Genomic DNA, 22,500 nt, shown 5'->3' on the forward strand with positions numbered 1-22,500 from the left:
AATGTCACCTATAGAGGGCGAAACACAATGTAAATCGTTAGTGCCGCGAAAAACAACTACTCCGAGGGCTATTTGCCCCTACCGGCATTGAATTACATTCGCGACACCCAATACAACAGCTAGTTTCGGACTTATTAGTCCTCATCAGTGTGTCATAGGTAGGACAACCGATGAACGATCCAGCTGCTAAAAGTCGTAAACTCCCGACAAGAGGTACATAGTACGCGAAGCACAAAGGCTCCATCTATCGCGCTGACTTCCACTATGCCATTCAAGTGGCTACTACGGTGGAAGCGACCTGCTAAAATTTGCCAGGTACTTTATTGCACGAATGTCGCCTATAGAGGGCGAAACACAATGTAAGTCGTCAGTGCCGCGAAAAACAACTACTCCGAGGGCTATTTGCCCCTACCGGCATTGAATTACATTCGCGACACCCAGTACAACAGCTAGGATCGCTCATCAGCTGGTCCCACCAGGCACAGACNATCGTTCATCGGTTGTCCTACCTATGACACACTGATGAGGACTAATAAGTCCGAAACCGGTCTGTGCCTGGTGGGACCAGCTGATGAACGATCCTAGCTGTTGTACTGGGTGTCGCGAATGTAATTCAATGCCGGTAGGGGCAAATAGCCCTCGGAGTAGTTGTTTTTCGCGGCACTGACGACTGTTATTAGAATGTTATATACTCGTAGTGCGACGTTGCAATGTAGAGGAGGATACGTATTCTTTCCTAAATGGGATATTTGATGTTACCACTGTTTTTGTAGATAAATTGGAGTTAGTAGTCAGCCTAGTGAAGATACAAAAGCTGTTTTTCAAATCTAATTCCTAATTAACGTACCATTTAATTAATGTTCCTAGTAATTGTTTAAAAGAAATATTTGAATTATTTGATCCAGTTTGATGAAGAAATAGTAAATGAATAATTACTAAAGCAATAATAATGAAAGGTAATAAGAAATGTAAAGTGAGGAATCGTGTTAAAGTAGCATTATCAACTGCAAATCCTCCTCATACTCATTGTACAATTGGTGTTTCTAGATATGGAATGGCTGATAATAAATTAGTAATAACAGTTGCTCCTCAAAAAGATATTTGTCCTCAAGGTAAAACATATCCTAGGAATGCTGTTTCTATAACAATAAAAAAAATAGTTACTACAGTTATTCATGTATTAATTAAATTGTAAGATCTATAGTATATTCCTCGTCCAATGTGAATTTAATACAAATAAAAAAAAAGGAAGCTCCATTAGAATGAAGTGTTCGAATTAATCATCCATAATTTACATCTCGACAAATGTGAATTACTCTTCTAAATGCTAATTAAATATTAGGACAATAGTGTATTGCTAAAAATAATCCAGTTATAATTTGAATTATTAAGCAAAGTCCTAATAGAGATCCAAAGTTTCATATAGTTGAAATATTAGAAGGTGAAGGTAGATCAATTAAGGATTTATTAATAATTTTTAAAATGGGTTTTACGAATTGGTATTTTCATTAAGTTTTTTGTCGTAAAGGTGCGGATTGGATATTAGTAATTTTTACTACTATAATTAAAGTAATTAACAAGTAAATAATTATTATAAAAAAATTATATTTATAGGTCATATTAAAAATTTATTTATTGAGAGTTTATAATATTGAATTATATTTTGATTTGAGAGATTATTTATTAAGTTTAAATTAAAAAAGAATAGGTCTATAATAAATAAGGTGATAGTGATTAAGCAAAGTGATCTAATTAAAATAAAAAGTTTATAAGAAAATTGAAATTTTTCATTTGATGCAATTCTAGTTATATAAATAAATAAAATTAATATACCACCAATTATAATTAAGAAAATAATATAAGAAAATAAAAAATTATAATTTATTAAACCTGTTATTAGTGCAATTAAAATTGTTTGAATTAATAAAATTATTCCAAAAGATAAAGGATGATTTATAAATAAGAAAGATATTCTTATAATAATTGAACTTATAATTAAAGTAATTTCAAGAAATAGTTTAATAAAATATTAATTTTGGAGATTAAAATTAAGGAGAATCCTTTTTCTTGATGTTTTAATAGAAATGTCTTATTTTTGACCAATATATTTTTTAAATTATTGAAACTTAATTTATATTATTTTATCTTTATTTTTAAGATTATCTGGGATAGTAGTTTTTTCTTCTAAACGCAAGCATTTATTAATTATTGAAACTTAATTTATATTATTTTATCTTTATTTTTAAGATTATCTGGAATAGTAGTTTTTTCCTCTAAACGCAAGCATTTATTAATTATATTATTAAGGTTAGAATTTATTATAATTTCTTTATATTTTAATATTTTAATTTATTTATCTCAGTTAAGGTATGATTCTTTTTTTCTATAATTTTTTGACTGTAAGAGTATGTGAAGGGGCTTGTGGTCTTGTTCTAAACACGATAGAATGGTTTCTATGATCTTGTTTCACATTTATAATTTTGGAAGAATTAAATACATTAGTATTTTTAGTAATCATTTACGTAAAACTTTCTTGTTGACTATTCCCACATTTTCGATAACGCTGACGAATCTGAATCAAAATTCTAACCTGAACAATTTACACAATACTCATCACAATTTATAACAGTCCGTATACATCTTTTAATATACATGTAATTAAAGTTCCAGCAATTCCTGAGAAAGACAGTCTTCGTTTTTTAAGGAAAATAAAAAGTATATTTTTAAATTTTCTTCAAAAGTGTTTAACCATCTACCAGGTAATCTACTTAGCCACATGTATTTTATGCTTAAAAGGTCACCACCACAATGTAGGAGAATATGTAAATGATAAGCAGATGGACCGGCAACCATGTTAACCTGGCTTAAATTCCCTCTAATTTTTCTATTTGGAGGTTTATTTAAATCTTCTTATTTTAATCGCAGGAAACTGTGGACGGTTCATGTATACGGAATATTGGGACACCCTGTATGTATGACTAAATATTGTTTGCACCTTGAACATGTGGCTCCAAACAATAAATGTTATCACAGTAAATTTTCGGTTCAATATATTTGCACAGTCAGATGAGAACATCCTAAATTTGCATGCTTGTTGTGAAAACATATTCGCTGAAACGGAAACCCCTCCGGTTTATTGCCTCCTCTGCAGCAGAATTCTGAATTTGAGAATCTCAAAACAATAAAAGAGGGTGATAATTTTACGGTTCTGCATCGTAGCTCAAGATCGAATCTTTCATGGCCCGTAAAATTTTTGCACTAGGAAGGTTTTATGAAATCATTCAGCAGTTTCGGAGCGTTACTTCCTTTTATCTGTAGCCCGTCATTCAGAAAATTATCGGGAAAGATAGGAACAAAACCGTTTTTCATCTATTTTTCTCTCATATAAAGCTTCCACCCTTTGATATTGGAAGAACTCGTTAAAAATACTAACAAACTAATTTCCAGGAAAATAATGGCTGGCAATTTTATTCATTCATTAGGTGGATTTTGGCTATGAAGACTATTTTTAGGCTGTCAGACGTGTGATAAGTAATTTCTATTCATTTAACTACGAGTAGGCAAGAACTAAAAATTCTATGGGGTTGTACCAACTAATGGATTAAGATTCGAGTACAATATTTTAGATTTTTTAACATAAAAAACATTTGAAAAATAAAAAAAATAAAAAGTGAAATCTTAAAAAATCGTTTGTTTTTCGGATAAAATAGACATCTTTTTTGTTGGAAGTCCTGAATGACATTAAATACACTTGCCCTCGTTCCAATATTGGAATTCAGCTAACTTAACTTTTGGTATGAAAAACAATATCATAGGTGTGAATTGAAAAAAGTTAGGGGGTATGTGTCTAGTTCTTACGTTTGTGCTTCAATTTTTGTTACTTAAATGATACAAAAAGTGTAGCCCCTATTGTGCAAATTTTATCATTTTTCTTTTTAAAAACATGTTTATAACAAAATGGAAATCTATAAAAAAAATACCATTTCTAGTTAATAGTTTCGGAAGACTAACATCCTCAATATGCATATAGGAAACATATTATATGGATTGAAACTGTTTTTATTATTTTGACGAGTTCTGTCTGATGTTAAAGTTTGTAACACATATTTAAGGATACTGTGTATAATTTGTTGATTGCTCTGATGACAATTTAAGAAAAGTTTCTGTTCTAATAAGTTAATTCAAAAGAGACAGCCTAAAGGTGTAAATCTACATTATTTTTCTAAAAGATGAATGCTACTCTAAAAATTATTCTTTCATATTATTATGTCCATGATTAAAGTGTAAAATTTGGAATATATGTCAACTGGATAATACCTTACAAATGTTCTGATCAGGGAGTGTCGCGTTTTGAAATAAAAAAGACCATGTCGTTTTCTCAAAGCGATAAAAAATATATTTATGATCTACTTAAATATTCACTGAGTATAAACTTTTTCATATCACTCTCTGTACACGTTATTTGCGGATATTAATAATAATAGTATATTTACCTTTCTCTTATGCCTGCGCTTTCATCAGGTGCTTTTTGCGGGTCTTGTAAAAATTGGATACATTATATCATGTACCCGAATGGTTTAGAAAAGATAAAGTAGTTTTGACTACACAAAGATTTCTTTTACACCGTGGATTTATTGCTGACATTAATAAGGTCGCGAAAATATATTTGACAATATTTTCGCCGACAAAAAGAACACGATTTATTAAACACTGCCTTAAATTCGGCGATTTAAATCCAACCGCAAGTTGGATATATAAAGAATTATTTCAAAGTAAAGTCCTTTAGTAATGTTCTTGATTATAAGTTATTAATCAGATATCCATATTGTCCATTTAGAGGTAATAAGATGTCGAGTGTGCGAATTAAAGAGGCTTATTTCGTCAGGAATAGAGATGTCAAATATACTTTTGAGTAATCATGAGTACCGATTACTTTCGGTTTAAGTAATCGGTACTTTGTATTCGTTACTTTGATTACTATGAGCAGTGACTGCAAAATATTCTAAATAGAATAGTAATCAGTAATTACCTAATTGATATACAGTACCGTAAGTTATAGACGAGTAAATATCAAACAGCATCATATAATGAATATAATCTAACCTCAATTTCTCTTAAAAAGGAAATGAATTATATATTATATGTTTACAGTCTTTTATAGGAAAGATTTTTTCTAATATAAATAGGTATAAAAATATGGTATACAAAACAAATAAAATGGAATGAAACGTAACAATACAAGTACTCGTTTCCTGTCGATATAATATGAATAAGTGTCAAGTGAGCATTGCATAAGTAAGTATCCATATTCCATTGGATAAAGTAACTACTCTATATTGTCTGTATCCAAGAAGTAATCAAATACGCAAAAGTAACGAATACTTTTTCAAACGAGTAATCGTTACTTCGGATCCAGTCGAGTAACGAGTACTCATGTAACGAATTGATACTTTTTCGACTTCTCTAATCAATAATCTACTGAATTATCTGTGAATCAACAACACCTAATAATATTAGCTGAAAAATGCGTTTTATTTACAAAATATTAATTTTAAATTATTCAGAATAATTCCTCGAAATTTCATTTTGCTCGATGCGTATTTGCAAATGTCGAAAAAAATTATTTTTACATGAATTAAATGACGTTAACAATTCAGAAATTGCAGATAAAACATCTTCATACGAACAATACTAAATCTACTTTGTCGGGTGCTGCTGAATAAATACAACATTTCATATAGCTCAAGAACCAAATAATAATCAATTGGGTTAAATCAGGCCATATACATACATAAGAAGTCTAGCAATCAGTCATTCACGTTCGATCCAATTATTAGGAAAATACATTACATTCATTCTTAATGTCACAACTTACTTTTTGTGTAAATTGCATGTGTAGATATGACCTACAAAGCACCTCTTGTAAGTCATATCTGATCCACGCTAAAGACATGTCGCTAGATAGACATTCAATTAAATAAATCGTTCTTCGATCGTCTCACCTATAGCATACTAATGAGAACTAATGAGTTCGAAATTGGTTTATGTTAGACCAAGATTTATACAGGGTGTTAATGAACTTATGTCAAAATGGCAAGTATAGGTAATTCAAAAGGTCATATTGTGTTATTAACGATACCGGCCCACATGTTCACTGAAAACTGTTGTTGAAAGACAAGGCGACGTATTTCGTGTGGATTTTCGATAGTCCAGTGCTGAGTGTTGTGGACGTCATGTACACCATTCCGACTGAAACATGCTTCATCTGTAACAAGTATTTGCGCTGTAAATTGAGAATTTCTTGCATGTTCCTGAAGCAATCAGTGTCGTCTGCTTCGCCATAAATTATGAGCATATTATAATATTCGCGATTAGTAAATAAATGCGTAATTTTCAAGAGAAAACTTGGAAATACGGCTATTGTATGTACTCTCGAAAAACAGCACAGCAATCACTACAACAATGTATTACAAACTGACTTTCGAAANAGAGATGTCAAATATACTTTTGAGTAATCATGAGTACCGATTACTTTCGGTTTAAGTAATCGGTACTTTGTATTCGTTACTTTGATTACTATGAGTAGTGACTGCAAAATATTCTAAATAGAATAGTAATCAGTAATTACCTAATTGATATACAGTACCGTAAGTTATAGACGAGTAAATATCAAACTATTATGAATATAATCTAACCTCAATTTCTCTTAAAAAAGAAATGCAGTGTTAATATCTGAAATATTAGGGTTTGTTTATTTTTATAGGAAAGATTTTTTCTAATATAAATAGATATAAAAATATGGTATACAAAACAAATAAAATGGAATGTAACGTAACAATACAAGTACTCGTTTCCTGTCGATATAATATAAATAAGTGTCAAGTGAGCATTGCATAAGTCCATATTCCATTAGATAAACTACCTACTCTATATTGTCTATATCCAAGAAGTAATCAAATAAGCAAAAGTAACGAATACTTTTTCAAACGAGAATGAGAACTAATGAGTTCGAAATTGGTTTATGTTAGACCAAGGTTTATACAGGGTTGTTATGTCATAATGGCACGTATAGGTAATTCAACAGGTCCTATTGTGTTATTAACGATACCGGCCCACATGTTCACTGAAAACTGTTGTTGAAAGACAACGCGACGTATTTCGTGTGAATTTTCAATAGTCCAGTGCTGAGTGTTGTGGACGTCATGTACACCATTCCGACTGAAACATGCTTCATCTGTAACAAGTATTTGCGCTGTAAATTGAGAATTTCTTGCATGTTCCTGAAGCAATCAGTGTCGTCTGCTTCGCCATAAATTATGAGCATATTATAATATTCGCGATTAGTAAATAAATGCGCAATTTTCAAGAGAAAACTTGGAAATACGGCTATTCTATGTACTCTCGAAAAACAGCACAGCAATCACTACAACAATGTATTACAAACTGACTTTCGAGTACAGTCCGGCTTCATAGGAAACCTACAAACTCGTAAAAAGTGTTACGGAATTTTTCGTAAGTACTCGCCGTGATAAAATACATGTACTTTAGCAATTCCAAAACAGTTTTAAACACATTTTTTATTAGCATTTCTCTTTGACTTTAAACTTCCGATACAAGTTTGTGACATTAGTTAACTCCTTTTTCATCCCTTTAAATTGTTGACATAAGTTTATGAACACCCTGTATAAACGTTTTGAGGAAAATTTATGCAATTTCCCGTGGGACACCCTATATAATATTTAAGACAGAATTTCACTTACTTAAGTAATATCGGGTGTCCCAAAATTCACGCAAGGTTTAAATTTTGCGCTATTTGTGCTATAAATGAAAAAAAAGTGAGCGTAACAGCTGACAGTTCAGCGTTATCAAAAATGGAGCGCTACACGAAAGTACAACGCGTTTTAATAATTGAGCAATATTTTAAAAATAATGAAGGTTTAGCAACTAGAGTTCGAAATAGTCGTACAAAATATGGTCGAAATAGTGATTTACTATCATCAACTGTGAAGAGGTTAATTGAAAAATTCAGGGATATTGTATCTTAAACACTCTGGCCGTTCTTCAAATCGTTCAACACAAAACTTCGAAACAGTTCATTAGAGTCTAGGAACATCAATTCGGCACCTTGGTCAAGAACTGGACATTTCAAGAAGCTCTCTACCGTGTATTCTCATCAAAGATTTGCATCTTCATGCTTATAATGTTGAAGCCAAATATTAGTCATTTCACGATCGTGCAATTTCCTGTTTTGGTGATCAGAATTGGCCACCCAGTTTCTGCGATTTAACGCTATTTGACTTTCTTCTTTGGGTTTTTTGAATATTTATGTTTATGCCAACAAGCCCACGTCCACACATGTCTTGAAGGAGGAAATTGAACGCTGTATCAACGAAATTCAGTTGCAATTAAGCAAAACGGTCAAGGAAATGGAGCGCATATGTGCCTGCAAAAGCGTGGAGAGTCATTTACAATTTTTAATTAAAAACTTGCTTTCTTTGAAAACGTGTGTGAATTTTGGAACATCCTTTAGATTTCTAGTCTAGAAATTCAGGAAAGGAGAAATAATAATCTAAAATAGCTAAATAATCCAATGCATGATCCGTACTTAATTACTAAAATTAACTTCGTCTTCAGATGTAAAATTCATTGCGTAATAAAACTTCAGCGATCGATCCTCCCCCCGTTGTTACTATTAATTTAATTAATGATGTACATAAATCAAACTGATGAAGTCTTAACTCGGAGATCTAAAGCAAACATTATTTTTTATTGGGTAGTAATTTGCATATAGTGGAGAACTTCACTAAACGAGCTCACAATAAGTGCTTTACGAGGAGGAATATAGGTAATTCGACTAAGATTGTAAAATAAAATTAGTGTTTCGTCTCGATTTCACATCCGTCACTTTTCTTTCTAATTGTAAGTAAGTAGTTTCTGCCGAATTAAACTTAATCTGTTTTAATAGAACCAGTTTCCTCCGACAATAATTTGTTTATCTTGTAACATTAGGGAGGATTTACATTATGTAGTTTGTAATATTGGTGACATTTTGAGTCACATATATGTGCTATAACACCAAAATGCGAGAATATTGATTAGATATATTTAATTCCATGCTTAAACAATTTCCGGGCTGATTATCACGTCGCTATCTTCTTCAGATTTATTTATACTTGCGTGTTCAATGGTTCATGCAGTTCTGGTGCATAGTTTGAAGTCTCTGGATTGTGACATCCTGATGAGTTATTTCCAAATATCAGATAGTTCTAAGCCAGAGGTCCCCAAACTGTTTTGTCTCGTAGACCACGTGCCATTTTTTTCTTTTTTGGATAGACCCCCCCTTCCTTCTAATATTGAATTGTTACAAATTCATCAACTTCAAATGTGTTTTTTTGACAGATGACACAGTGCAAGTTTTTACAAGTTACAAGTAGTTTTGCAGCCACAAAGCGAATGGCCTACTGCACAATTTTATGAAATATACTCAATATGTAATTGAGTGCAGTAAATAAAATAACACAGGCAAACAAAAAAAGTCCAAACCCAAGAGAGCCGCATGTTATTTCCGAAGGAATTCGATGCACTGAACACGATCCTGTAGTCAAAATTAATGACTTCCCGATGAATTTCGGAGAAAAGTGAAAGGACCACGCACTTTTCTTATGGAAAATGGCTTTGGGCTAATTTTCTTGAAATTTTCTAGGTTGATAGTTCTCAATATATAGATCAAAAGTCTCATTGGGCACGAAGGCCTATAACCCCTCCTTCCCCCCAAAAATTCACCCCTTAGGGGTTAAGGCGATATAACTGATTTCTGAATGTGAAACAATTTTTATTCTTGTAGTCCAACCAACGACTACAACAAACAACTCTTGACCCTTCAACCACAAACCATCTAACTCCTCCCCTCCGACGTACCCCCACCCCTCCGACGTACCTCTACCCCCACCACCACCGACCATCAAACCCCTTCCCATCAATACTGCCCTAAAGAAGATTGAGGATGGATTTAACTGATCATGAATATTGACCAAACAACATATTCTTAATCTCAGACAACCAATACCAATTTTAAGCTGAACAAATTGAGTATTTTTTTGGGTTTTCAATGATATAATATAAGAAAACATTTTAAAAACAACCTTAAAAGTCAATAACACCGCATAATTTATCGAAACTATTATTGAGTGAAAAAATTACGATTTGTATTATTCCAACGAAGAAAAATGTTATTTGATGGAGTGCTTTATCAAAAAGAAAAGCAAGTGTGGAAATTCTGGAAGAAAGAGCTCGACGAATATTTGCAAATATTTATAGGAATACCATTCGGCGAGTGACAAATAATATTTTACAAAGGTGTCTTTGATGCATGGCGAAAAATGGATAGAAATTCGAATAATAATCCCGAAATTTTCTTCTCTATTACCTACATAGTGTCGTTAATGATATTGGATTTTTGTTGAAATAACCTACTATTGGATTGCCTCAGTTATTATTATCTCTTTCATTGTTCTTAGCATGTAACTTTTCAAAACTTCCAAACATTATCAAATCTGTAATAAATTTTGAAAAATGCATTTAATTTGGTGGTTGTCTTTCGGAATAACTTCCAATATAACTGTTTAAAACCATAGTTGCTTTTCTGTTATTTTTAATAAAGCTCTCCAACATATCACATTTTTCTTCATTAGAATAACGCAAAGCGTAATTTTTTCTTTCAACGCCGTGACACTAATGACAAGCTTTTACAATAATTTGAGACTATTCTATAATAGTTTCGAAAAATATGCGGTGTTGCCAGATTTATAAAAAATTACAAAATATTATTTTTTTGAAGTCGTTTTTGAAATTTGTTCATACTTATGTTATCATTGAAAAGCCTAAAATTGCTCTATTTGCTCAGTTTAATATTCAATATGGCGACCATAAAAAATAAACAAGTTAATGATGGTTTCTCTTAACCGAAACGTCGCAATGAAAATCTAAATATACAGTGAAAATTCCTCCAAACAACTTGCTATGAAAAAGTGTTTTCAGATTTTAATTTCTCTAAGTAAAAAAGTTACAGACGATTTTCGAAAACGCTACATTTACTTTTTTTCAAAATAATTCAAAAACCTGAAGAGCTAGGACTGCTCTGCAAGCGCCATTAAATTAACAACAGAACAGTCTGAAACTTTCCCCATTTAACCATTTTCCTATCTGTTATAGTTTCCAAAATACCAATACATTCATCACCAAAATGGTCCACGCTGTATACTTTCATGAAAATAGTCTTTCCTTCAGATTACTTGCGCGATATGGTAACTGAGATTTTACAAAATCTGAAAATATATTTGTTCCATTATAAAAAATTTTCCAGGTTGTATCTTTCACGCAATTGTTAACTCTTTCTCTGTTATGTAAATTTACACAAATTATTGTTAACGACGCAGAGTAAAATGGGTAATTGTTAGGGTTTTATGTTTCAAAAGGACTTTTGATATGTGTTCTTTTATCATTAGGGTATATATTTTCCAGTTACAAGTGGCTCTGAAGCATGAAAGCGTACCTAATTTGCTTCATTAATTTTAATCCCCATCTTTGCTTCATCAACGTCCTTAATTATTCGAGGGTTTTCCTGATCACAATAAAAATTCTTTAAAACGGAAAATTCTAAATTGCTTGAGGTGTAAAATTACAACTCATTTTTATAACTATCTATGTGGAACAAATTACAAAACTACCGACCACATTTTACGATTTTATATAAATAGGAACTGTAACGTAGGATGCGGAAGAGAAACTAACTTCATTATTTCTCTGTTTGAAGGCGATGATAATAATGTTCAGCTTTTGTTTGCTTAGAAACAATGGCGCGAACCTCAGCTACAAGCCAGAAGCGTACCTACTGCTGTTTGTATTTCAGCGTAATTCCTACGACTTTAGTTTTCAAGCGGTTTCGTTCGACATAACTAGCAGAATAGTTCGAGTATCATGACAATGCTCATTGAATAACTTTGTTCATTGTGTATCTTCAACAACTGTTTGTTTCTGTCCCCTGATATTTTCTGCGTATTAAAATTATCAAATGAGACTTACATGGCAGACATGACTTGTATATTTAACGAGCGCTTATACGATACATATTTCAGTGAAAACATGGAAGACGTTCTTGTTATGCTGGAAGTAAAATGAAGTTGTTTTCATAATATAACGATATCAAAAATGCTGCAAAGACTTAATCTGTTGTTTACCATTACTTTATATTTGTAGGGCGGTTAAAATGATATAAATTGGAAATATTCTCATTAAATGAAAAAAAAAAAAAAAAAAAAAAAAAAAGGGAAAAAAAAAAACTATTAGGGGATGAATTAATTGCAAGACATTTGTTCAGCCATCCAAAATTCGACCAATACATATCCTTTTGACGCAATGATGAGGTAATCCTTTAGTGTCTCATTTTCACCTAACACCCATTCCAGCACACTGGTCTCTTACTATGAAAGAGCATTCTCACATGAATGGAGTGCTACCTACTCTCCTCTAGATCCAATTTTGATTGTCCATAAAGAATATGTCTTCTTTGATATAATCCTTCACATTTACACAAGATGTAATAGGACTTTCTATATTGCTTTACTGCAAGGTCTACATTCTAGGTCTCCATCACGCAGTCTAGGTAAAGTTGTCCTGTAAAGTCGTAGGCAGGTACCTAACTGACTCCTACCTAGTAACAATAGTTCATCCGTCTCCTTTCTAAATGGTTGTTTGATGAAATTCTTTCCGTCGATGCCTGGACAAATTATTCGTGTCTCTTATGCTGATTGTTGATTCATTTCTTTATTTTTTAACACATCCAAAGAAGCTTCCACGTCAAATTAATGAGCTAACGAAAAATCTTTAATAATGAGCCACTCAGAGACATTTGGTTTCTGACCATAATATCATTTTCTCTTGCAAACAGAAGTATTGCTACTAAATGAACTGCTAAAGCACGAGTTTCTCATTTGACTGAATATGCCCTTCTCAACATTTGACCTGTCTGTTGAAATTGAATATGTAGTATAATCTGTTCCTATATCTTGTGTGATACTCATATTCTATTGCGACTGGCACACAATAAAGTAAATTAAAACAGCAGCTTGAAAAAGACTCTTCTATTATCACGAAATGAGGAGGAGGCTTTAGTAAGGTGGCCATAGCTCTTGCATTAAAATTAGTTGTTTTTACAAGCTTTTTTTTAACTTCACATGTATGCTTTTTTGTACGTATGTTTAGTTCAAATCTCGCAAGACAAGTTTGAATCACTTCCTCTCTACTTACGACTTTGAAATTTTGCATGCTTTTTCAGTTCCGATGACAATATACTAAAATAAGTTCTTTTTAATCTATACCCTCCCAAATTTTAAATTTCCACATTATACACCAGGGTCCATTGCAACTGCGCATCCTACTAATTTTCAAGATCACTTTTCCATTAATGTTTGAACTTACAGGAAAAAATTACTAGTTACTCTTCTTCTTTATGTACGTTTGGATATGTGCTACCTATTTAATTGATAGAGCGCCACCGCATTAGTTTTTAACTACTGAAATGTTTGATGGTTCTGTCCTATAGTCTCCTTATTTACACTCTTAAATCTTTTACACTTTTTCTTGGGATATTTAAACATTTTATTGTATGACGAGGTAATCGATGATGTTGAAAAACTATCACTTGATTGAAGCAGCATCACATACTATTAGACAACACCAGCACGTTTTAATAAATATATCAAGAAGTGGTAGGTTAAAAATAAGTTTTCATTTTATTTCTGGCAGTTGCAGACACGGAAGAATACAATTTGAGTTGTAACTTTATCTGATTAAAAGCTTTCCTACATCTCTCCCTACACCGATATTGTTAATCACTGCCTTTAATCATTTTTCCATTGCATCTATTTACAAAAAACATAATTACAAGTTTCTATCCTGCAACGCATTGATTGATTGCTTGGAGTGTGTGAAATTGTCCGATGACAGTCGTAAAAACCAATTGTTTAAGATGCCGCCAGAGAAATAAATCAAGAGGGCTTAAGTCTGGCCACCGTGAAGGCCAAAGCTGAGCTGCTCCTCTACCTATCCAACGATGTTGATATGCAATATTCAGACAGTGCCGAGCAATCAAACTAATATGGACTTGAGCACCGTTGGTATAAACTACATTTGTCGTCCTAACAAAATAAGGACTGATACAAGCAATGTAGGCAAATCCTCCTGTTAACCTGTCCGAAATAAAGGATGGACCAATCAGAAAATCCTCGATATTTCCCATCCACACATTCATTGATAACTGGTCTTGATGTTGACTTTCTGACATCGCATGTGAGTTTCTATAAACCTACACGTGATTGTTATGAAAATTCATTATGGTATCCATCTACGTAGAATACCATCAGGCAAAGGTGCTTGTACATGGCGAACGTGCAGAGCTATCTTCGATTTCGTTAAGCACTGTTTTCTGCGGTACGTTTTTTAAAGCCTCCCGATTCCCTGGAACAGTTATAGAAAGACGTTTTTCATACAGGCGCTTGGTTGCTAATGCATTGCCGTTAGTAACACCATGAAAGATGTATATAGCACATTTCATTATTTGTCTAGTAAATAGTACACGAACACACCTGTTGTATTAAATGACTTGAGAGATGCCCAGTGATAATTGTTAACAGCAACGTATTATTTTCGTAAATTGTTGATGAACAGCTATTTGTAAAAGGAAAGGAATGTCTTAAAAAAAGATAGTGAGATTTATAGTTCTTACCAGTCTAAAAAATAACTATACACTGCCAAGTTTTTAAATCGAATCATTTGAATTACAAATTTTCAACTCCGTAGAGAGATACGTACCATGAAAAAAATATATATATTATGGGATGCTATTGTAAATCACTATCGAGGGTAGCAGATAATTAAAGATGTCGGTACTAGATAGCCATTAATAAGATAAAGTAATATCCTAAATTATATTTTTCTATGTTTCTTCAACTGTGAAAAATAAAATAAAAACTGAATTTTAAGTAATTCATTTAAAGCTAACGCAAGCTGGCGTTTTTGTGAAAATAATTATACCGCGTGTCCCATTTATAAAAAATACACGTGAATATTTCTTAAGTTAAGGGCTTAATGAAAAAAATTCAAATAAAAGTTGTAGGGTTTTGAGAGGGACATATAGTGGTGACCTTGACCATAACCTTGACCATGATCTTCAAGATCATTTCAAGGTCAAGTGGATTTTTTCAAATGGAAACATATTTTTGACACCAGAAATGAAAAGAGCAGAAAATTTTACATCCGACTATGACCTTAACCATGACCTTCAAATGCATTTGAAAGTCATTTTAGTTTTTTGTTGCAAAATCCATTTCCGTATTACCCAATAGTGTACTCGTGGGTTTTCGAGGGCGCTGATCGCGAATATGAAGTTAGAATTTGAAAATATTCAAATCCAATATGGCTGACCAATTTTTGGTAAACATTTTTAATACTCATATGGATTAACACTTCGAAAATGCTTCAACCTACGTTAAAACTCAAGAGCGAGCCGAGTATTCGACATATTGGATCCGCCGTATCGGATTTAACTATTACTAAATTCTGAGCTAGTCTGAGTTCAAAAACATTTGAATAAAAAATGCATGCCGCAAAGGGTTAATGGGTATTCTGGAAAATTTTGGCGAGCCCGACATATCAAAAAGAAAAATATGAACAAGATTAAAGTTTTACCTTTCAAATGACTTTTGAAACTTAAGGTCATGATCAAGGTTATATCCGGAAGCAAAATTCTCCGCACTTTCTATTTTGGACTGGTTTATATTTGAAAAATTAACTTGACCTTGAAATGACCGCGAAGGTCAAGGTCAAGGTCAACGTCATAGATGAACGTGAAATGGCCCACTCTTTTCTTTTCTAGTCTCAAAAGTAGAAATTTGCAACAAAAACTAAAAAGACCTTCAAATGACCTTGAAGATCATGGTCAAGGTCATAGTCGGATGTAAAATTTTCTGCTCTTTTCATTTCTGATGTCAAAAATATGTGTTTCCATTTGAAAAAATCTACCTGATCTTGAAATGATCTTGAAAGTCATGGTCAAGGTCACCATTAGATGTCCCCCTCAAAACCCTACAACCTTTATTTGAAGCATTTTTTCATTAAGCCCTTAACTTAAGAGATATTCACGTGTATTTTTTAAAATGGGACACCCGGTATAGAAGACTCCGCCTCTTATATCTTGGCAGGGAATGGCTCCTTAAAGTTTTTCGCAATGTTAAAGAGACACCCTGTGTATTGTCGTATGAAGACTGCGAGTGAACCTCAAATTTCGCCCCGATAACCAAACCCAACGCGCTACAGAAGCGAAAACCGACGATCGAGATATTACGAAGGCAGAGTACGTTCGAGGACGACGTCGAAGAAGACTGAGGAGCCGCGCCAGATAACGTCGTCCGCTGAGGAAGAAACTCCGAAAATCGCCCCTATTTCCAGCCGACTGCGGGAGACCATGACGTTTGAAGGCAACGCCAGATTCCTGAGAGTCAATATCATGCCGTAGATCGCCTAGATTTGGACGCGTTTCCATTAAGAACACGATTGAACTTCAACTCTGATCACTTGCAGTTATATACCCAGGGACAAGTACCTATTACAAAATTAAAAGGAAATGATTTTTAGTTGTATATACCTGCATTAATTTATATTAATAACAGTTATAGTTAACGTCGATTGAGAAGAAAAAAATTAAGGCTCTTGACCAAGAGCGAAGTCTCTATGAAAACTTAATTGTTTTATTTAAGTATAAAGTTTCGACGAAGTCCAAATCTTTTTAATGTTTAATCAGATATATATATATATATGAAGGAATTCGATGCACTGAATACGATCCTGTAGTCAAAATTAATGACTTCCCGATGAATTTCGGAGAAAAGTGAAAGGACCACGCACTTTTCTTATGGAAAATGGCTTTGGGCTAATTTTCTTGAAATTTTCNTATATATATATTATCACATTTGTCAGTTGAGATATCTTAATCGCTGAGGTTGTGTCAGTTTAGGCAGTTGTAACTGTAGCCAAGTACATAAATTTGTTCCTACTATATTATCAGTTACCCAGCGGTGTTAATCGGTTTGCTAAATTGTGGCCGGTCCTCCTGCTCCACTACTGTCTTGGTTTGGAACTCGAGTATGCCTAACAGGCCCCGCGACGACACTCACCCGACAGATGTGCGGTTCCATCCAGTGTTTAGTTATTTACCCCGCACTTTATGGCGCGCTGATTGCAACACACGAATTGCTTATGCAAAGTTGTCCCTTAACATAAATGTAGCACTAGCTGGTTCTCCGAGGGATCTCCTGTCTTGGAATTAGTAATTGGGTTGTTATGCTGCATACATTACCCGGAACTGTTTTTATGACACTGTGATTGTAAATTGGATTTAGTATCCAGAATTGCTACTATGCACGATATGCACGTCAAAGAGCAAACCTTAACTCACTTGGAACGTCTGTATAATCATTGTATATGCAGTAAGTTTAGAAAGATTCTGTATGGATCTCGATATCTAGAATTGCTACTATATAAAATGTGCATGCAGGTATGTTAAGAAACAGATATAGACACGGGGTAATCTAGAACGATTTTTTTTGAAGCACAACCAGGATTAAGGGAGGGAAAATTGAAAAAGGAAATGTATAACAACAAGGATAAAATGTAGAATAATTTACAAAAAATTAAGAATAACCAGGAACAAATAGGAAATTACACTAAGGACAGTTTACAAGTTAGAATAAATATCAAAGACTTCGAGGCACACTGTTGAACTGGCAATTGAGAATTAAAGTGTAAGGTAAAGACCAAGTCACGAATCTGGAGAGGAAGTTGCACAGATATAATCAAAAGAAGTAGTTATCACTAAAGATAGTTTTCTTCTATCCTACACAATTGAGCCTCCAACAGTTTGTGGAAAAATGTCATGAAGCACCTACCTAACATAGTCCAAAGCCGCCAAAATGGTAAATGGAAATTAAGTCAACATTATTAATAGTTGGACTGTGTGAAGAGGTTATAAAAACTTAAGAAACGGCAACTAAGCATAAATACAAAGATTATCAAACACTGAAGGCTAATGTAGAAGTGAGATAAGATGAAGCTCATTTGCAACCTAGTTTTTAGGCACAACTAACAGATAGAAAACAACGCTTCAAAGAGCCTGCAACAATATGATGAAGATGTAGCACAGAGGGCAAAATTAGTCTACCCATTACACAGGCAGAAATCCAGGAACATCTAACAATGAGTAGCTTCATCGATGCCTGCCACATTATGAAGAGAGTTAAGCATAGAATTTAGATGTACATAAGAAATAGAAGCCGCGCGGCTTAGGCCGGCTTCAAATAGGAATAGAAACGTTATTTGCATAAAGGACAGAAAATTACCAATTATAATGTATTTAGCAAGGGAATACATATTCAATATGGTGGGAACTGAGGTACCAAGTGGCACCGTAGGAATCAATGCTTCAAGAATATATATGGCCAAGACCATAGAAAGAAACGAGACGACTGTCATTTACGAAAAAGTCAAAGCAGATAACAACTTCAGTGTCGAACACAATGGAAAATTAATTATTAAAATTAAAGCAAGAACTACAAATTGGGAAGAAAGCAGTAGTTGAGTTCAGCAGTGGCAATAAAAATTTTGCATTCGCGAATACTAAACTTTCTAAATCGTGTTAACTCTAGGGTCTGGGAACGAATAAAACGTAAAAGCTTCATTGGGTTTAGGGAAAAACTGTCGAATAACTTGAAAATTATAGGACAAGTCATAAATCTTCAGAACGAAGCACCAATTACATAATAACAGAAATTTTGAAAATCTGAATTGAATGAACCAAGTGAATTAAATTAATTCATTTGACAAAACAGTAATATGTAGGATCCAACTGAAATGGACACTAAAATCTATGAAATATTTAAATAACAGAGTGAGGATCCCATATTTCAAAAGGAAAATTAAAAACATGGATGAACATACCTCGCAGGATATTTCTAATAAATTTTCATTTTTGAGCCTATTCAAAGAGAGATAAAGATCTTTTAGACTCTATATTGCCTCTATAAAGGGTTCCAGAACTTCTTCAAGCTCTTCATAGTTGCGTTGGCGGCCGTCAGTTTATAATTGTGCTTCTAGTAAGGCTGAAGGCCCAAAATAGATGACATTTAAAGAAATACAATGACGAAGATTCATTTGACAAATTAATTATTAACGTAGATTATATTAATGACATTTTTCTCATTATGGTACAGGATATTTTGATAGTTACAGGCAACCAATACTATCCCAATAAGGAAACAGTCACCATAGCGGTAGTTGTCTTTGGGATATGAAGTATTTCAGATTATTGGCCGTGTGTTAGATATCCACAAAAGGAGGATCACACCTCTTTATCCACAGTCAACTGGAATAATTGAGAGATTCAACCGAATCATTCAAAATTTCCTGAGATAATGATAAACAAACTAGGGTACTTGACATCTAGAAAGTATAGATGATTATGTCATCTCATTTGAAAGTGACAAAATGAAGACTTCGTGTAACCCCTAAGTATCAATAGCAACAGAGAATGAGAAAGTATAGTTGTATAATGCGAAGAGAACCATGGAAGCTACAGAGATCTTGGAAAAACCCTTATACCATCGTGGTAAGGAATCACGTAGTGTATAGAATCTTCAGTCCAAGATAAAAGTGGTTCTCATACATCGAATGACACCATAAGGAACACCATGCAGGCAATAGAGTAAACTTGATAGGAATGATCAGCTTTAAGAGGCAGTGATATGAAAGCTTACCTACCTTATTAATTTCTTAATACAATATGCATTTTAAAAGTCTGTATGGCTACTTGGTAGAATTACAAAGATTATGTGTAGACTTTGGTACCATTAATCATTTAAAACTTCTTTCCAAGTGGCTACTGGGTAGGTTTGCTTACTACAGTAAAATTATTTAGCTTCCTCGAGGAGTTTTCTGACTTGGAATTATTAATTAAGTTTTACTTTGATTTCACTGATTGTAAAAATTAATTTAATATCCAGAACTGCTTCACCATATGCGCACATAATATTAAATATATTTTTAAATGAGTCTAATCTTATTGTTGAAACAATCCAAGATAGCAAACGTCATTAAAATTACTTGAACACTAACTCAAATACCGTATGAAGAAGAATTACTTATTAGCATTAAAGTAACATAAAAGATGAGAAAGCTTTCTCTTATATCAACTCGAAGGTCGTAAAACTTATACTATATAATTCTCACTTACTATTAAGTTTATATATTTTACTAGAACAATATGTCCCTGCAGATGAATAGAGTAAAGTTAGAAAGATACAAGTAAAGCCGTAAAATGTCTTAATGTTTTCACACACTTTATTAGAGTTTCATTTGTATCAAAATCTCCAAGTGTTTTACATCGTTTTAATACCTAAATGAATTTCCTATATTAACAAAAATTATCGATATTAAATTAATCCTTCGCCCGCCTAGCATGTAACATTCTGTGATGCCATACAAATAGCTTCTTATCCATCAGAGAAGATCACCTTCGAAATTAGTTATAACTCAATTTTGCGTACAACAAATCACGGCTGACTTGTAGTTTTCAGTTTTAAATTCGGTGGGAACTATTGTTTCTCGGAAAGAGAATTATTCTGGAAGATACCACGTTAATACCAAGAAACCTCAGTTCGGGCGTCGTAACATGACATCTTGAGTGACGCAAGCACAATTAGGCGTCCTAATCCAACGGCTACATCGACAAGAGATATAAGGCCTCAAAGTTATTTAGAAACATTGGATGATGATACACTGCTTTAATTACGTTTCAGGAAACCTATAAGTTTTGTTTTAAATCCAAACAATTAAGTACCTAAACACTTTAATGCCATAATTTATTTTTACTATTTTTACTATATTTGTTACACATAACAGCAGCATAATTTCTATATGAAGTATTCTAAAATAAATTGGAAAAAGTTATGATTGGTATTTAGGTATTCAAAATAAGAAATAAAAGTGTGTCTGAAATAAATAACGAGCGTTCAAATAAAAACGTGGTCGAAGTTGGCTCTGACACATTGGACGTAGGGAGTAGCTTATAGCGACCAACTTAACCTCATTTTGACTATATAACTTTATTTTAAAGAATAATCGTGATACCAATAACAAACAATTAAAGGAGCTGCGGAAAGTGTCCCCCTCCTTGTTCCAAGCACTTTTCACACCTGTTCCTCAAAGAATTAAAGACATTTTCTAAGATGCTCGGGGTATTGTTAATTTCACGAATCTTTTCTATAAGTCGAGCCTGCAGATGGTTTAAATCAGGAATAGCCAGTTCAAAAATAGTGTTTTTAAGGTAAGGCCACAAAAAGAAATCACACGGCGTAATATCACATGACCTCGGTGGAAATTCATGTTAAACGATAGGAGATCAAACGCAAATCTTTTTTTAACACTGTGTGACAGATACCTACTGATACTCCCACCATTTGTGATAAAACACGTACAGAAGTTCTTGGCGCATTTTCCATTAAGTAATTGTTGGACATTTTCTTTTAATTCTTCAGTCCGCTTTTTAGGTCGGCCGCTTCCTTCTTTTCTTGTTACACTGCCCGTTTCACGAAAAACATTAACACAACGCTGAACTGCACTTTGAAAAATTTTGTACTCAACAACGCCGGGAAATTAATTTTGAAATTCTATGAAACATTCCTCAATAGAATACTTCCATATTCCATCAATCTTGCGTCCATTTCTAAAGTAGGACTCTATGATAAACACTTTTTGTTCTTGAGAAAACACCATTTTAAAAGCTTTTTAAAACGAAAATATTCAAATTGATAGCGGCGATATAGCGCTTTGACAGATGACCTTTAAGTTCATTTGCGATACGCTACGCCCTACGTCCAAATTTTCAGAACCAACTTTACCACGTTTTTATTTGAACGCTGGTTGCGTTCCTTCAAAGGAAGAACAGAGGATGCAAAAATACACAATTTTCAATAACCAACTTCTGGTACAATCTGTCATATTTTCAAGATAAACGAATTGTCAAATCATCAAAGAAATAGAAAATTATGAAACCACATTTGTTGTACATATAGAGTGCATATAGTAATTTCAAGGACGTAGCAACATTTTTTGTTAGCGGCAATGTTTATTTTAAAACATTTTTTTAAGGCTCTCGGTTAGATAGTATTGAAACATCGCTACATCGCTGGAACTAAAATTAATCAAATAATAATACGTTTATGGTAAGTAGCAACAAGCTACTTATCATAAATTGATGTTAGTTAATAAGTATACCTTTAATCGATGGTGAAAATTATCTCGCATGCGTACCATTACTCCTAGTCTTGGAGCCAGATAGGGTTCCGTGTCCAATGAGAGTGCCACGGCTGCAAACAACTTATTTTGAAGTATTTT

The 22,500-nt window shown here is 33.2% G+C and overlaps 1 pseudogene; it reads right to left on the bottom strand.

Annotated features, from left to right (window-relative positions):
• Positions 1-834: 834 nt before the first annotated feature.
• LOC108912791 lies at positions 835-1,509 on the bottom strand (annotated as a pseudogene).
• Positions 1,510-22,500: the final 20,991 nt, after the last annotated feature.

This window comes from Anoplophora glabripennis, unplaced genomic scaffold (genome assembly GCF_000390285.2).
Source record: "Anoplophora glabripennis isolate ALB-LARVAE unplaced genomic scaffold, Agla_2.0 scaffold930, whole genome shotgun sequence".
Taxonomy (NCBI): Eukaryota; Metazoa; Arthropoda; class Insecta; order Coleoptera; family Cerambycidae; genus Anoplophora; species Anoplophora glabripennis.